This window comes from Mytilus edulis, chromosome 2, assembly GCF_963676685.1.
Source record: "Mytilus edulis chromosome 2, xbMytEdul2.2, whole genome shotgun sequence".
Taxonomy (NCBI): domain Eukaryota; kingdom Metazoa; phylum Mollusca; class Bivalvia; order Mytilida; family Mytilidae; genus Mytilus; species Mytilus edulis.
The window spans coordinates 73109255-73125488 of NC_092345.1; the positions used below are offsets into that span (position 1 = coordinate 73109255).

Genomic DNA, 16234 nt, shown 5'->3' on the forward strand with positions numbered 1-16234 from the left:
ACAGAACAATTCACTATGTGGTAAATTCTACGTTTAAAAATTGTCGCTTACTTTCGTGTACACAAAACCTTAAACATTTGTAGTTTGCCTCGGACTTTTATGTTGCATACATGATTACGATAGAAATGTGTATTTAATTTGTGTATGAACAATTAGAATTTGAAGCAGACTGTCAAAAAAATCGGCAAACCTGCATTCTTTCATACATGACGCAAGGTTTTATACTTTTTACTTTTTTGGCTTTAAAACTTTTTTGATCTGAGCGTCACTGATGAGTCTTATGTAGACGAAACGCGCGTCTGGCGTATTAAATTATAATCATAGTACCTTTGATAACTATTTATAATAAGATCTATTCAAATAACGAAATTGCAGTATACATGCATGTGGATATCTGCAACTGAACGTTAAGCAAACAATAACCAAACGATCAAATATATATCGGTATATATTAAAGCTTAAATAGTATTGATAGTTTGACCATGGAAGTAATATTGAATAAATACTTCCATGGTTTGGCCAACTGCAATGAAAAAGTAAAATAACAAAAATACCGAACTTTCAAATAATTCAAAACTGAAAGTCTATAATAAAATGGCATAATCAACAGCTCAAAACACTTCAAAAGAATGAATAATAACTACTATAGTATTGAAGTTTCATGAACAGAAATAAGAAACTTCCATTTTTAAAGTTTTAACCATTTGTTTTGAACTGATTTACTTCTTAGTGCAACTCTTTAAAAATGTCATAGTTTACGCTGGTTTTAAGTGTTATTTTCGATCACAATGTTTCTTAACAACTGCCTCATAGAAGAAGAAATCCTCCTTTTCAGTATTTAAGTCCCTTATTCTGAAGGCATATTTTTTGCGAGATGACAAGTGTACACATATATCTTCCCAAATCGAACTATAGGATTTGTAACTTTGCGCTCATTTCTTTGATACAGACTTCAATCGTGGTGGTCAAACAATGCATACAAAAGAAAAAAAGAAGTTAAGACTTAAATTGATTTAATATTAGATAAATTTAAGATTTTTGAAGTGGGTAACGTTTCACTAATTGTTTAGATACAGCTCGTCGGTTTTATTTTCCTTGTCAATACTAATGCTATATGTCACATATAAGCAGAAAACGCCGCTATGTACGAGCAATCAGCATTACCAGGTGATAAACCTCTTTACAAAAAAGAACATAGACCGACCTCAACATCTCTGTATCAACAAATAGCAATAACAGGTGACAAACCTATTCAAAGAATGGAATGTAAACAGACATCAGTCTATGTGAACCAACAATAAGCAATAACAGATGACAAACCTATTTACAGTATAGAATGTAGACCAACCTTAACCTCTATATACGAACAATCACTAATAACAGGTGACAAACCTGTTTACAGAATAGAATGTAGACCGACCTCAGCCTCTATGTACGAACAATAAGTAATAACAGGTGGCAAACCTATTCACAGTATAGAACGTAGACCGACCTTAGCCTCTTTGTACAAACAGTCAGTAATAACAGGTGACAAATCTGTTTACAGTAAAGAATGTAGACCGAACTCGGAGCGCATTTGTTTCTAGCCTAAACGATGTAAACGATTACACGCGTAGTCGTTAAGGATTATGTACCCATCTGTTGATTAAATGCTAAACATATGGAAATTTTATAGAAAATCCTACGCCTTTATCCTTGTACTCTCACATTTGGCAATTTGATTACTGATATATATAGGATTATTGCATGCAGTGCTAGCATTGATGTCCTAAAAACAAGTTTATTAATTTAGTTATTGGTTAAAACAAATAAAAATATTGACCAAATCAAGTACACCTTTTAGGGTGCGCTCGACTTTAGTGACTCAACACGAGGTATTTTGGAATTTACAGATTTGTTAGAACATTTTGTAGAAAATGAACACTATCACATCATAGAAAAGCAAATGAGTAATCCATGTTTCAAATTTTATAACGAAAATCTCTGTGGCTGTGGATTTTCTATAAAATCTTGATTTATTTGCCACAAAGTACTCTTTTTCTAGTAAATGCAATGAAACAGTAAATAATAATGCTTTCAATCAAGTTTCCCCTTGGTACATGTACTAAATGGCTCTATTATTCATTATATCTGTAGTTTTGATACAATTGAAGTTTGAAAAATTCGTACAAAAATGGCTACAGAAGGGTTCATAAACCTTAAATGCATTTGTTTCTTACCGTTTTTGGTAAACGTTGACATCGTTCACATAAACGATGTACGCGCAAAATAGTTGCGTAGTCTTTGATCGTTTATCGTTGAGACATGTAAACGATAATTTTTTTTCTGCATCTGTCGTTTAAATAATTACGAGCACGTGTTGTTTTCGCAAAGTCCTGGTTATTTATTTCCCGCACTTTTACCTGTTTGTTTACAGTGTGTGAGTGTAATCTATTTCTGTCTGACTACGTGGAGTCGATAAAGTTTATTAAACGATGTATTTGTTTCAAACAGCTTAACGTTTACTAAACGATAGTCATCGATGATAAAATTTCGGGTTAGAAACAAATGCACTCTCAGCCTCCATTTATAAACAATCACAAATAATAGATGACACACCTATCTTTACAGAATATAATTTACACTCAGTTCAGCAGTTGACAAAGAGTGTAAAAACGAATGATAATACTACTCATTTAAACGATGTTTTACTGCAATCAATCAGAAGTTACACAATACACTTATAAACGAAAAGATGGATATTTGTTATTGTCATAATTGAAAGTGGGAAATTTTTGATAGTTAAATATCCGATATGTTATAAAAAGTATAGTCAAAACCAACTCTTCATATGAGTGATCTCATAATTTGTAACCAAAACAGGGTTAACGATAACTCATCATCAAAAGGAAACGTGAAAAACCCGTTAAAATGAAACGGTAGTAAGATGTGTATATAAACATATCCGACATGAACTATTGTCTGCTAAATTTCTACAATAGGGATTCTACATTTGATGCAGGAAAGTTGTAAGATAATGATACACGAATTGAGTAATTCGAAACTCTCAAGGCGTATTAAACATCAACTGATGAACAAAAGACGCTATTGTTAATTATAAACAGGTTACAGGGTGTTACTTTAATGCATTCCAACTACAACGATCATATGTCATTATTTATTTTAGTTATCCTGCACTGTCTATAAACTCTTTCAAAGGTCCATCCTACTCAAAATTACACTATACAACAGAATAGAAGTTTGTTTATTTTTACCATTCAACACGATTTTATAATTTTTCTAACTGTTTGATACATTATTCATGTTTCTGGACTTTCCTTGCTAAATATTAGGAATAAAGACGTAAGTGTTCACGGTCCCTACTCTACTATAAATAAAGGCAACAGCAGTACACAGCTGTTCAAAAGTCATAAATCGGTTGAGAAAAAACAAATCCGGGTTACAAACTAAAACCAAGGGAAACACATATAAACATTCTTATTTAATAAATACATATTTTTAAAGTTTGAAGCTATAAGAAAATCCAATAATAGATTGGAAGAATTATTATAATCTACAAATATCATTCTGTAGTTCTGTTTCGGTTTTATTTTGTGTTTCTCATTTGACTGCGGCTGACCTTAGTTTTGCGATGTTTGATATAATGAGGCTTAAATACCAATCACGTTTGTAACGTTTATGATTGATGTAACCACTGTCTCAGCAAATCTTTATAAAATTGCATAACATGGCTTTGTGACGTCAGATACATTAACCCGGTCTAAATAACTTTGACCCGGACACATCATACCAACATAATAATAAATTAACCGACGTTGATAAGCTGTGAGCACTCGACAAAAAAGCGACATAGTATGACTGCTATTCTAGAATATCAGTATGCAGACAACCTGATAATCGGTACATAAAGGATTGGTAATAGGGGGGATGCCGAAGAAGTATTTGTAATTTTGATAACATATCAAAAAAAATCTACCTTCAATAGGGTAAGTTTGGGAAACTGTATTAGATGTCTGTTGTTAGTTAATACGGTTTCCCATTTACAAAAATAGACATTTTACCTTAAAAGGGCACAATGTGAATGTATATTTAAATTTGTATATTTATGTATTTCCATCTATCATAGTCTAACTCAAATGGAAAGCATTTAGTTAGTGTAAATCATCACTGTAATATAGCGTCTATGTATTATGCAGTCAAATAAAAGTAAAAAGTATTTCAAGGTTGAAATTGCATTTCATTGCCTTTTTTGTACAAACTTTTCTACATGGTTTTCCCAATTTGTCACGGATTGTGTAACATGTTTTTGACAGGTCCCGCCATAAAGCAATTATCATTCAAATGAAAAGTCCTTAAATTACAAATTGTCGCCAGCTAAGTAACAGGCCTATATCAAGAGAATCTGTAGAGAGGGCATGTGCTCTCGCTCTTTTTGTCGTTCGTGCGATTTCCCTGATTTTAACTTGTTACATATTTTAATCTTCTTATTCTATTTTGAGATCTGAACTTTGGTAAACTGCTGTTGTCTTCATTTGTCTATGCTGTTTTATAAATGTTTAGAAGATTTTTACATTTTTTGTATTAATCCCGATATCACTGTACAGTGCTTAAAAATGTACAAAAGATAAAAGAACATTCTGTATAAATTAATATTCAAACTATTTTTTAGTAAGTGCTTATTCTGTAAAAAATATAAAAGAGCACTAATAAACGGATCAACATTTTGCAATATAGTCCAAACACATAAAACACACATTAGATCTTGACAAAACTAACATTTTATCTAATTCAATTCAAAGAGTGTTTTTCGGATAGGAGCACAATTGTATCCTTGGAAAAGTCACATATGAACAATTAAATATGTTATAAATGTTACTTAACGAGTATAGCTCTTCGGTCACGAGATTTTTATTTCTTATCGAAGACGGCTAGTGTTATAAAATATACAAAAAAATATCTTCGGTCTTGGTTTATTGTTAATTTGGAATACCAAAGATGAACACATTTGTATATCCAAGTTTACCATTATAACACTACAATTAAAGAAAAACAAACATGGCGGAAATAGATCATTGACAACCACTGAACTAAAAACTCATGACTTGGTCCAGAACCAAACAGAATGTGGCGGGCTTAATCATGTGTTTGTGAACACTCAACCCTTTAATTAAGTTAGATCATCGGTGTGGCATTAAAATATAAAGCAATAAATATGGTTAAATATTATTAAGCTTTACAATCTTGTTTGAAACTAAGCTTATTGTCTCCATATAGAATATAAAGCTATTTGGAAGTCATTAATTAACGATGTTGTCACTTATATACTTTTTACTTTCTTTCTTAGTATGACACTCATCGATCGTATTTGAAAGTAATACGTCTTAAGACAGCTTTCATTTACCAACTATTATAATTCACAGTGTAGATACTATTCTGTACGCTATCCGGAAGTCGCGATTTTCGAAGCGAGGATTTCAAACTGGCTAACAGAACGGTTTTGTTTTGGTGCTTTTTCTCATCATTTGTTTACTCCTATATCTATAAAGTGCTTTGCACATCTTAAATGTATGTATAACATCATAAATATGAGTAACTGTAACAAAAACATGCAGTAGAATATAAAATATTCGCGTGCATCACACCAACTTCATAGAAAAAAGTGAAATCGATTGACAATTTTGCTCTCGTAGTACAAAGCAGATAATCTTTTATTGCGAATATTTGCATCAGTTTACAGTAAAATATATACTGTTTCAATATTCCTACCGTATTTAAGTAGAATGTTCGTATTTCAAATAAAAAAATATTCTTTCCTTGAGGAACCCAAAATAAATTACTGTACGATCAGTCTAAAACTGACTGTATTCTAGTAGCGATTTCAGATTTTTTGTCTGTATGACCAGTCGTGATTTTGAAGAAAAAAACAACAACAAATGGAAGTTTTTAACGACCTTGACTGAAAAACAACGGCAATTTGAAGGTATATACGTGTCTATGTGATATTATGATTGTGTCCATGGAACTATAACGTGTAATTTCTTTCATCAGACAATACAAATATATTTCTGATGATTTTTGTAGACGGCAAATTAATTTTTGTTCCGTCAGTCTTACTTAAAATCAAATGCCTAAAAAGCAATACATGATTCGCTTGTGGACTGTATTAGTGTGTCGTTGCAGTTATCTGTTTAACTATTACATTTTTAAAGACTATTTACACCGTCTACCGTTGATCAATTGGTGATTACATACATCAAGCCTGTCTCTTTTAAAATGACAAAAAATAGATAGAGAAAGCTTTGTTAAAAAACTTTAGGTATTGAGGAAAGAATTAACGAAATTATACCCCGCCACTTCTATAGTCCATGTTTTGGAAAAAAATAAACCACCAGAAAAACTAAATTATAGGTGCACAGGGGCATCATTTAATAACGAATATGAGAAAGTTTTATTAATACTAGTAAATGGTAAGTTTTTGAAAGTTACGTATAGTAAGCGGGTACCACCCAATAAGGTAATGGAAAAGTCCATATCATGGAAATAAAAAACTGATGATTTTTCGAAAAACCAAAATAAGAGGTACACAATTGAATTAAATGATAAGGAATCTGAAAAAAAAAGATTCATTAAGTTATGACAAGTGTCTGAAGGAAGTTGTGGATATAAAATAGGTACGCCCAATATAAGGTTATGACAAAGTCCGTATTTACGATAGAGAAACATCAAAAATATTTTTACAAAATATTCGAAATAGAAGGTCCATACATACATTAATAGATTACAAATGGAGCAATTTTAGAAAAGTTTAACAATTGGTTTTGGAGGTCACGGTTGGAAATATCTGATGGGTGCCCCCATATAATGCAATGTTCAAGTCCGTATCTTATATAAAGAGACCCCATAAAATATTCTTAATAAAATCAGAAATAAATTCCTTTTTTTATATAAATAAGGCCGTTAATTTTCTCGTTTGAATTGTTTTACATTGTCATTTCGGGGCTTTTTATAGCCGACTCTGTGGTATTGGCTTTGCTTATTGTTGAAGGCCATACGGTGACCTACATTTGTTAATATCTGTGTCATTTTGATCTCTTGTGAACGGTTGTCTCATTGGCAATCATACCGCATCTTCTTTTTTATATTTTTTATATTTATGATACGGAATCCGAGAAAAAAATAATTAATAGTTATACCAGTGACGGATTCAAGAAAATTGGGATCCGGCGGGTTGAAACTCTTTTTTTTAACTTTCAATGCATTTGTATGGGAACATATATTTGGAATCCTCTTTTCTCCTGGATTGGACCCCCTCTCCATTTAAAAATGTCTGGAAACACCAATGTATATTAAGTGGTGTATGTGGAGATGCGCTTGCAAAACTGGCGAAACATGTTGTACCGGTCCAACGGACGAACGGAAAGACGGACTTCATTATCACTATAAACCATCGCCTCACAAAGTGGTGTACAATTGAGTGTGAAAGAGACAGATCTACATCCAAAACAAAGTGAAGGAACTGTGATCAATTATAGGCTACAGTACGGCCTCGAATGTTTGTAAATTCATGCATTTTTATATAGTAACTATTAAATCTGTGTGTTTGTACAATTTTAAGTAAAACGGAGGACATTTCTGAAACTTCTATAAACAAACAAACCTTTTTCTTATTTCAGCCACATTCAAACATCCTTATACTTAATGTAGTAAGTCGAGTACACCCTATCAAGCTAAAACATGTTTGAAAGGTTTACAGGATGTGAATTTATTAAAATATATTTGTGTTATTTAGAAAAATGCCATCTTCTAATGTATCGTAAATAACTTTGAAATCACTACTAGAATACAGTGAAATAACGACTGATCATACAGTTTCAAAATATACAAGCGAGACTGATCGTACAGTGAGAAATTCAAACAAGTGTAATTTTCTTATTTCTGGCTTCAAAGATCTGGCTGAAACTTTTACCACCACTTAAAATACACTTTATCTAGTAAATTAAGTCTGGATTTTACGTTAATTTGTACAGTAAGAGTGCAAAAAGATTGTTTTTAGGTTCACCAACTGATTTTCCTTAGTGATGCACTTGAAAATCTCTTAATTAAGGCAAAGATACGAATAATGAATGTGCTAAATTTAATTATAAACCATTTGTGAGTATCGATGTCAGCTGAATTAATCATTAAGCAATGTACAGATGAACATCTTACCGTTTAATATAGTATATCCGACAAATTTAAAATGTGATCCAAAAAGTTCTCGCTTCGAAAATCGCGACTTCCGGAAAGCGTACAGAATAGTATCTACACTGTGTAATTCTATTAGTAAACGGTAACACCAAAATAGAAGCTCAAACACTAGTTAAAATAACCTTGATAATGGATAAGGGAAATAGTTGTATACATGTGTTGAATCATAAAAAAATAAATATAAACATTCTGGCATATGTCTTGTAGATCGACATTAATAACCTGCGTGTAAATGTCTTTAGTACATTATTAAAAGATGCTCGTTTTGCTTTATTTATTTATTTCTTGGTAGATTTAAAATAAAGCGAATTTGTTAAATAGGCATAGATATTATATCCGTATTGCGGTATTCAATTTACTTTATTTCTTCAAGATATTTGTAAGTGATTATATCGTTGTTAATTTCAGATCAGTGTTATTTTTTTGTAACGTAACGGTATTACTCGATTTATTTCACTTGACTGGGCGGATTTAGCCGGTTCGCTCGTGATAAACCAGTCTATCTATAGATAGGTGTTTGAGGATAAACTCATCAATGAAGCGTCCAGTCATTCTTTTGTAAATTCCTTTGATGGCACTGATATGTGATTAGAAATCAGTAATAATTATTACGGTTATCATCCTAATCACACACATCTTACAATAGACTGTCATTATGCAAATTAAAACGTGAGCTCCGCCCGATCAGTTGAAACAACATTGGTAATATACATAACATCTTTAGTGTCGTAGTGATGACGAACTTGACATACATGTATGATATTAAGACATTTTCTTTTGTGGAACACTGTGCATTAACCCCTTGATGTCGATATTATGTTGTTGAATTGCAGTTTAAATGAAGAATATGTAAGAACTCATTTTACTAAGTTCCATTTGCACAAAAAATAAATTGCATAGATGCAAGTAAAATCTACGAGCCGAATGATCGATTATAAGCAACGTATGTCAGATCACTGTCGCGTAGAGGATTATATATTACATAAAACTAATTATTATTTATGGGGAAACCCCAATGTCAGCGATCTTCAATCAAAAAACATCATAATAACATTCATCCATCGCGTTGAACAGTTTGCTACAGATATATAGGTAAATACGCAGGTTTTGTTTTTGCCTTCTAGGAAAAATTGTCATTACCTGTATAATAACAGGATGCTATGTACCGATCGAAATCATGTATTGACAGATGTTAAAGTCCAACTGATACCAAGGTCGGAATCAAAAACCATTAATCGAGTAAACCAAATAAAACCTAGGCAAAACAGAAAAATGATAGTAATCAAAACACTACACAAAAAACAAAAGTAACAGAAACTGTACCAAAATCCTGTAACTGATAACTGTTAAAAGGACGAATGTTAGTATGATGTTTTTCATTGAAGATCGCTGATATTGGGGTTTCCCTTGAATTATAATTAGTTTTATGTAATATATAATCCTCTATGTGACAGTGATCTAACATACTTTGCTTGTAATCGATCAGTCAGCTCATAAATTTTACATGTATCTATGCAATAATTCTTTCATGAAAATAGGAATTAATCTAATGAGATTTTATATATCCGTCAATAAGACAGCAACTTAACACAATAGCTGTCATCATTTAATGGTTAACGTTCTGTGCTTCTCCCAAAAACTATATATATTAATGTCATTCATGTATCACTGGTTAGTTTTGTGTGGACCAAACCCGCGTCTGGCGTATTAAATTTTAAACCTGGTACCTATTGTTAGCTATTATTCGTGTGTTTCTCTGTCCTATATGTTCTCCCATTTGTTTGTATTGATGTCCTGTCATGTAATACTGTCATTTTAATGTTATATTTAACATTGCCATAAAAGCGGGAGGTTTGGCATGCCACAAAACTAGGTTCAACCCACCATTTGTTTTCTTAAAATGTCCTGTTCCAAGTCAGGAAAATGGCCATTGATATATTATAGTTCGTTTCTATGAGTGTTACATTCCAATGCTGTGTTTCTGTTGTATCGTAGTTCTCCTTTTATATTTGATGTGTTTTCCTCAGTTTTATTTGTAACCCGGATTTGGTTTTTTTTTTCAATCTATTTATGAATTTCGAACAGCGGCATACTACTGTTGCCTTTATCTTAATCAATACGAGCATAGATTTGAATTTGATATTAAATATATTGACAAGATGGGAAGAAATAAATTTTACCCTTTTTACTAATAAGTGGTTAAACAAGTGATTTTAACAACAGTCTAGCCAAGCAATATGAGTAATAAGAAAGTTTCCCGAACGCTATTTATAATCATTAACGTGTATATCAATGTGGCTTATTCGGCTTTTGGTGTTTAGTTCTTAATAAGACATTGAGGGTTTTTTTCGAATCTAAGATACAAATAAGATCTATATCATAGTAATGATCTACAATATACAAATAAGATCTATATCATAGTAATGATCTACAAGATACAAATAAGATCTATATCATAGTAATGATCTATAAGATACAAATAAGAGCTATATCATAGTAATGATCTACAAGATACAAATAAGACCTATATCATAGTAATGATCTACAAGATACAAATAAGATCTATATCATAGTAATAAACTACAAGATACAAATAAGATCTATATTATAGTAATGATCTTCAAGATAAAAATAAGATCTATATCATAGTAATGATCTACAAGATACAAATAAGATCTATATCATAGTAATGATCTATTAAATAGTCATAGATTTAATCATTCCAGTCCGCAAGCAATGATATGCCATTGGTGGAGTAAAACAGTTTAGAAATATTTCATCCAACACTTATCTCTTGATTGAAAAAAATAAGTTTCACCTTTTCTAAACCATTTTTTTTTACAAATAATGTCAGTATGCTAAATTTTTCTTTACATAAATTAAGTACTAGTAATCTTTCGATAAATTACCATTTATTTATTTATAGCACTCAGACACAATTGTGTTAAATAAGGTCATACTATAATATTTCAATTCACGGTTACAAAAAATCTTATCATCTAGAATACTTCAATGCTCAATGAACAACAATACTGGTTTGCGTTGATGCAACCCATAATCTTGGAGTTCGGTATTTAGGTAAATTTGCTTTTCATTATCTTTCACTAAATCATTAGATGGAACAAAGGCAACAGTATAGCATACCGCTGTTCAAAAGTCATATATCGATTGAGAGGAAACAAATCAAGTTACAAACTAAAACAGAGGGAACACATCAACTATAAGAGAAAAACAAAGGAACAACAGGAACACCGAAGATCAACAAAAACAAACGCCAACATACATAGAAACGATCTAGTGCCATATTCCTAACTTGGTACGGGACATTTTAAGAAAAAAATGAGATTTAGATATAAAAATAAGAAGATATGGTATTATTGCCAATGATACCAAATGTAAAAGTTGACAACATTAGGTCACCGTACGGCCGTTAGTAGTATACATCAATGAAATAGCACCCCAGCAACACTAAAACACACCAACAGGTCAGATTCGGTTCAACAGTTCATGTCTTTTAGCCCATATTCGAACCCTGTCTCATCAATTTGGGTATCAATTAAAAGAATCTACCTACAACTAGACCCGACCATCGAAGAAGTTTCCGGCCTGGTTTGTATCAAACTGTATTTTAAGAACTCATCCCCCTCTTTTTTAATCTCGACCAGTGCAATAAGAAATTTTACATGGTGTAAGTTAGTTTCTAATAGATAACAGCTATGAATGTATTGTATGATGACACAAACTAATATACAAAGTGATTTAATTACAACGTTCAAAAACAAAACAATTCTTTAATACTACTTTCATGCAAGATTCGTTTTAAAACAATTATATATACAAGTTGTGCTAGAGGCTGCATCCAAATCAAATATTTCAAAAATGGTACACAACATATTACTATGTCCTTTAAGCACATTCCCTTGGTTGCACTTGCATTTGGATAACTACATATTAATCTTATTTATGTGCATTAGCCACGAGGAGGCCTATTATATAGTAAACCGTTTTGAGTATTAGTTTATGCTTGTGCTGTAAAGTGTTTAAGTATTCATATTTCTATGTATTGATCGTCCTTTAAGCATCTGCCCTTGGTGACACCTGCATATGAACAACAATACTATTTGTGCATCATATGCATCAGCCACGAGGTAGGACTTGACTCAAAAATTTATTTTTATAATGGATGTGATGCTGCTTCTGGTGCATGATCAATAAACGATAAACATACCGTACATGTAAATTTATATTTCAAGTTTTTTCAGTTCTTGTTTGTTTTTTTTTTTTTGTGTATTGTCTATTGTAATTGTTTGATATACAAAATCAATGTACTGACTAAGCCTATAATGGGTCATCTATTGGAAATAAAATTTATCTTATCTTTTAGAAATTAAATTAATTGGTGCCTGAGAAGAAGGGTTAAATTATTTCTAAATGAGCACTTTATAAAATTCCGTGTAAATTTGGTGATACTATATATAGCTAAAGAATATTCAATAACAAATGCCCTATATATGCTAACGAATTTAAAATCGATAAAGTGCATTATCAGGTCATGAAACATTAAATATCTTCTAGTATAATCACACTGTCAATGATAAATGTGAAAGAAATGTTATGACAAGAAAGTATTAATTTTTTTCACAATTAGACAGGAAAACGAGAATAAATGTTACCTCACTATTATTACATTTTAAAGCAATGAAACAGAACAATGGAATACAGTGATGCAAGTTTGCGGGAAAAAAATCTATCAACTTATTACAATATAGAACTTATGTAGGTGTGCTATACAAGATACATATACCATCGTAATACCATACTAGGTCACTCGTTGTGTTTATTTGGGGGGGGGGGGGTATAACTTGGATAGTTTTCCATTGAAATCGAAATATTCCATTTGTATATCAAGTTTGTATTATTTTCCTGTACAAGACTCTTTTTGAATTATTTAAGTTCCGAACAAAATATTATGTGTTTCAATACTTTGTACTAAAATAAGGAGGTGTGGTTTGATTGACGATGAGAGAAATATCTACCAGAGAAATAAATAACCTGGTAACATCAACTATAGGTCACTATTCGGCCTTCGACAATGTGAAAAATATAGTCGGCTGTTAAAGACCCCGAAATGAAATGTGAAACAATACAACGAACTTATTCATAGCAATATAATTTACAACAACAACAACGAAAAACGAATATAACAAACATGAATGAAAAACATCAACTGCACAACAGGATCATGAATTTGGAGAGGCACACATATAATGTGGTGGAGTTAAACAAAGTCTGTTAGCGCTTAATCCTACCTTTTAAGTCAAGTAGATCAGCTAAATAATTATTGGAGACGTCATTTGCATATTAACTCGTAGACAAAAACACTTGCCCATTTCTTATCTTTAACTTACAAGGAACTTATTTTGTAATATAATATATATAGTTTGTTGTATGTTTATCAAAAGATTAAAATAAAATTTAGTTTGTTATATGTTTAACAAAAGATTAAAATTGAAAATTCATTTTGATAAATCTTTATCAAAAGATTACAATGAAAATTTTGTACAAAATTCTGTTTAGTGTATTGAAGTATATTGTGTCCAAGGATTGCAAACGGCAATTTACTGATGACCTAACTCTGTAAGATAACCATCCTTATTTAGAATGGTTCATCGCCGTTTCTTGAATTCCCCAATGCATACATAATGCATGCAATGTACAGCTATGAGACACTCACATATTTATTTTTGGACTTTTTATACATTATTCGTGCTCAACTTCACCCTATATTGTGACCCCGAGTTCATGTAATGGATTCATTGTACTGATCTGTACTAGCATTGACGTATATCGTTCCATATTTTAATTCATAATGTATGGTTCGACTTTCAAAATTATGTGCAATATCCCCTTTGACATAGGCTTATAAGCTATCCACCAGGAACTCTTTTTTTTCTTATTATTATTTTCTTATCCTTTACTATCAAAGCAATCACTTATTCCTTTCGTGTCTAAATTAAAATTTAATTTATTTTTAATCGTACGCTTAATTCTTTTTTTGTAACAGCATGCAAGAATAAACACGCATTCGTGTGAAAATACAAAAGAGTTTTTTTTTTTGTAAATTTATTCTTGCTCGATTGGTTTTTCCTGCTAAAATAAACCTATTTGACGAATCATTAAAAATTCTAAGACCATGATATATTTCCATAACAACTTCATTGATGAAAATTTAGCTTATCTATTATTAACAAAATTGTGACTTTCACTTTGGATAGCTTTAATGGTTGTATTTTCCATTAATAACTAAAAATGGATACACACTAATGTCCCGGTTAAACTTTTCAAGTGGTTAATTGTTTAACATCTACCGTAGATTTTACTTTATAAATAAAGGGTCTGTACATTAACACAAAAATATTTTTGTTTATCTCCATTTAGTGTTTGTAATTTAATAGCATCTTTGGTCTTAAATAATAAAAATAATAACGAAACATCGTTGGGCTTTTTAAATTTCTGTAGACAATCATTTATTTTTTATTCATGTTATATTCAATTTTAAATAAGACTGGAACGGCACCCCCTATTTTCAAGATTTAACCTATTTTGTAATATTATAAAATTGATCCCACTGCCGAAAATATTGCAACCAATAAACAATATTTGAACATCAATTAATTAGCATATGAAAAAGAGTGTTAGTTTTTTGTTCGTTTTTAATTAGGAAGTGCATGATTTCTTTTTATTCGTACATTATATTTTTACTATTTTGATATAAATTAATAGTTGTTGTAATGGCACGAGTAATCAAGTAGAAGTATTCATGTATTGTTGTTTTTATAATGGTTGTTATAAATAATGCTATTAATAGTCAAAATAACTTATCGTACAGTTATCAAGCAATTTTGTTCATTCATGCATTTGACCAATTAACAATTTTGCACTGGATCATAAGTATATTATGTTTCTTTGAAATTCCTTGACATTTTTTCTGTTTCTGACATGTAAACAAAGCTGACCCAAATGCCAAAGAAACAGCTGATTGCAGAAATACTTTCATTTATTGGATTTCGATTGATACAATTCCCATCGCTCTACGTAAGCCGGTTTGATTATTGATTTCCTAACCGCAATACAGTGATGAATCGCTGCGGCCATATAGTTAAGGTCAATAACAACAACTGAAATTTATAAATTTTCTATTTTTTTTCAATAAAAGTTAAAGTAAAGCCTTACCTAGGACATGGTCCCCGAAAATTAACAATAAACAAATCCAAATTGACCTTTAAAATGGGAAATGATTTGGGGATTTCCCATAGAAAAACCTTTACAACAGGCGAACCTAAATGCACGTTTTGTCATTGATTTTAGTTCTGTGCACAGCAAAGTGCATATTCTGCAGAGCAAATTTACATTGGGAGCAAAGAATGATTGCTATCGATAAGATTTCTGGAGACAAGCAAGAAATATGGATCTTTTTAATCAGTTTTTCAACGAATGTATGGTGGTTTTTATTGTAATACTTGAATGGTTTGTTTACATCTTTCATTCAGTTGATCCGTATTTGGTTTATTTTGAATTAATTTTCTGTATCACTTTGGCGCTTATTTCTCTATTTTTTGTTACAGACTAAAGTTGGTATTGCTGCATTGTTATTAAAAGATAAGTTATAAATGCGAATAAAATATGTGAACCACAATACCGTTTAACCATTTACCTACATTTAAGTAAATTGTTATCAAGCCGTTTGCATATTTATAAACCGTAGCTAAAGGTATATGTTAGAGAAAATATTTGTAGAAATTTATGAATATAATAATGACTTCAAACAAGAGCAAAAGCACACAATGCCAGACTTGCTGATGATTGCATAAAAGTTTGCTAATATCAGATGGTCTGAATAAATACAACTGTTATTGTAATAACTAATAAAGTTACTTTTATATCGTGTTCCAAAATATTTTCTTATAAATGACCATTTAGCTCACAA

The 16234-nt window shown here is 31.1% G+C and overlaps 1 protein-coding gene across 1 annotated transcript in view; it reads right to left on the bottom strand.

Annotated features, from left to right (window-relative positions):
• Positions 1-15626, bottom strand: part of LOC139512888 (cytotardin-like) — an 86516-nt gene extending 70890 nt beyond the window's left edge. The window contains exon 1 of the mRNA XM_071300832.1: positions 15481-15626. The gene's annotated coding sequence lies outside the window, so the exon portion shown is untranslated. The remainder of the gene's footprint in view (positions 1-15480) is intronic.
• Between the last annotated feature and the right edge of the window lie 608 nt (positions 15627-16234).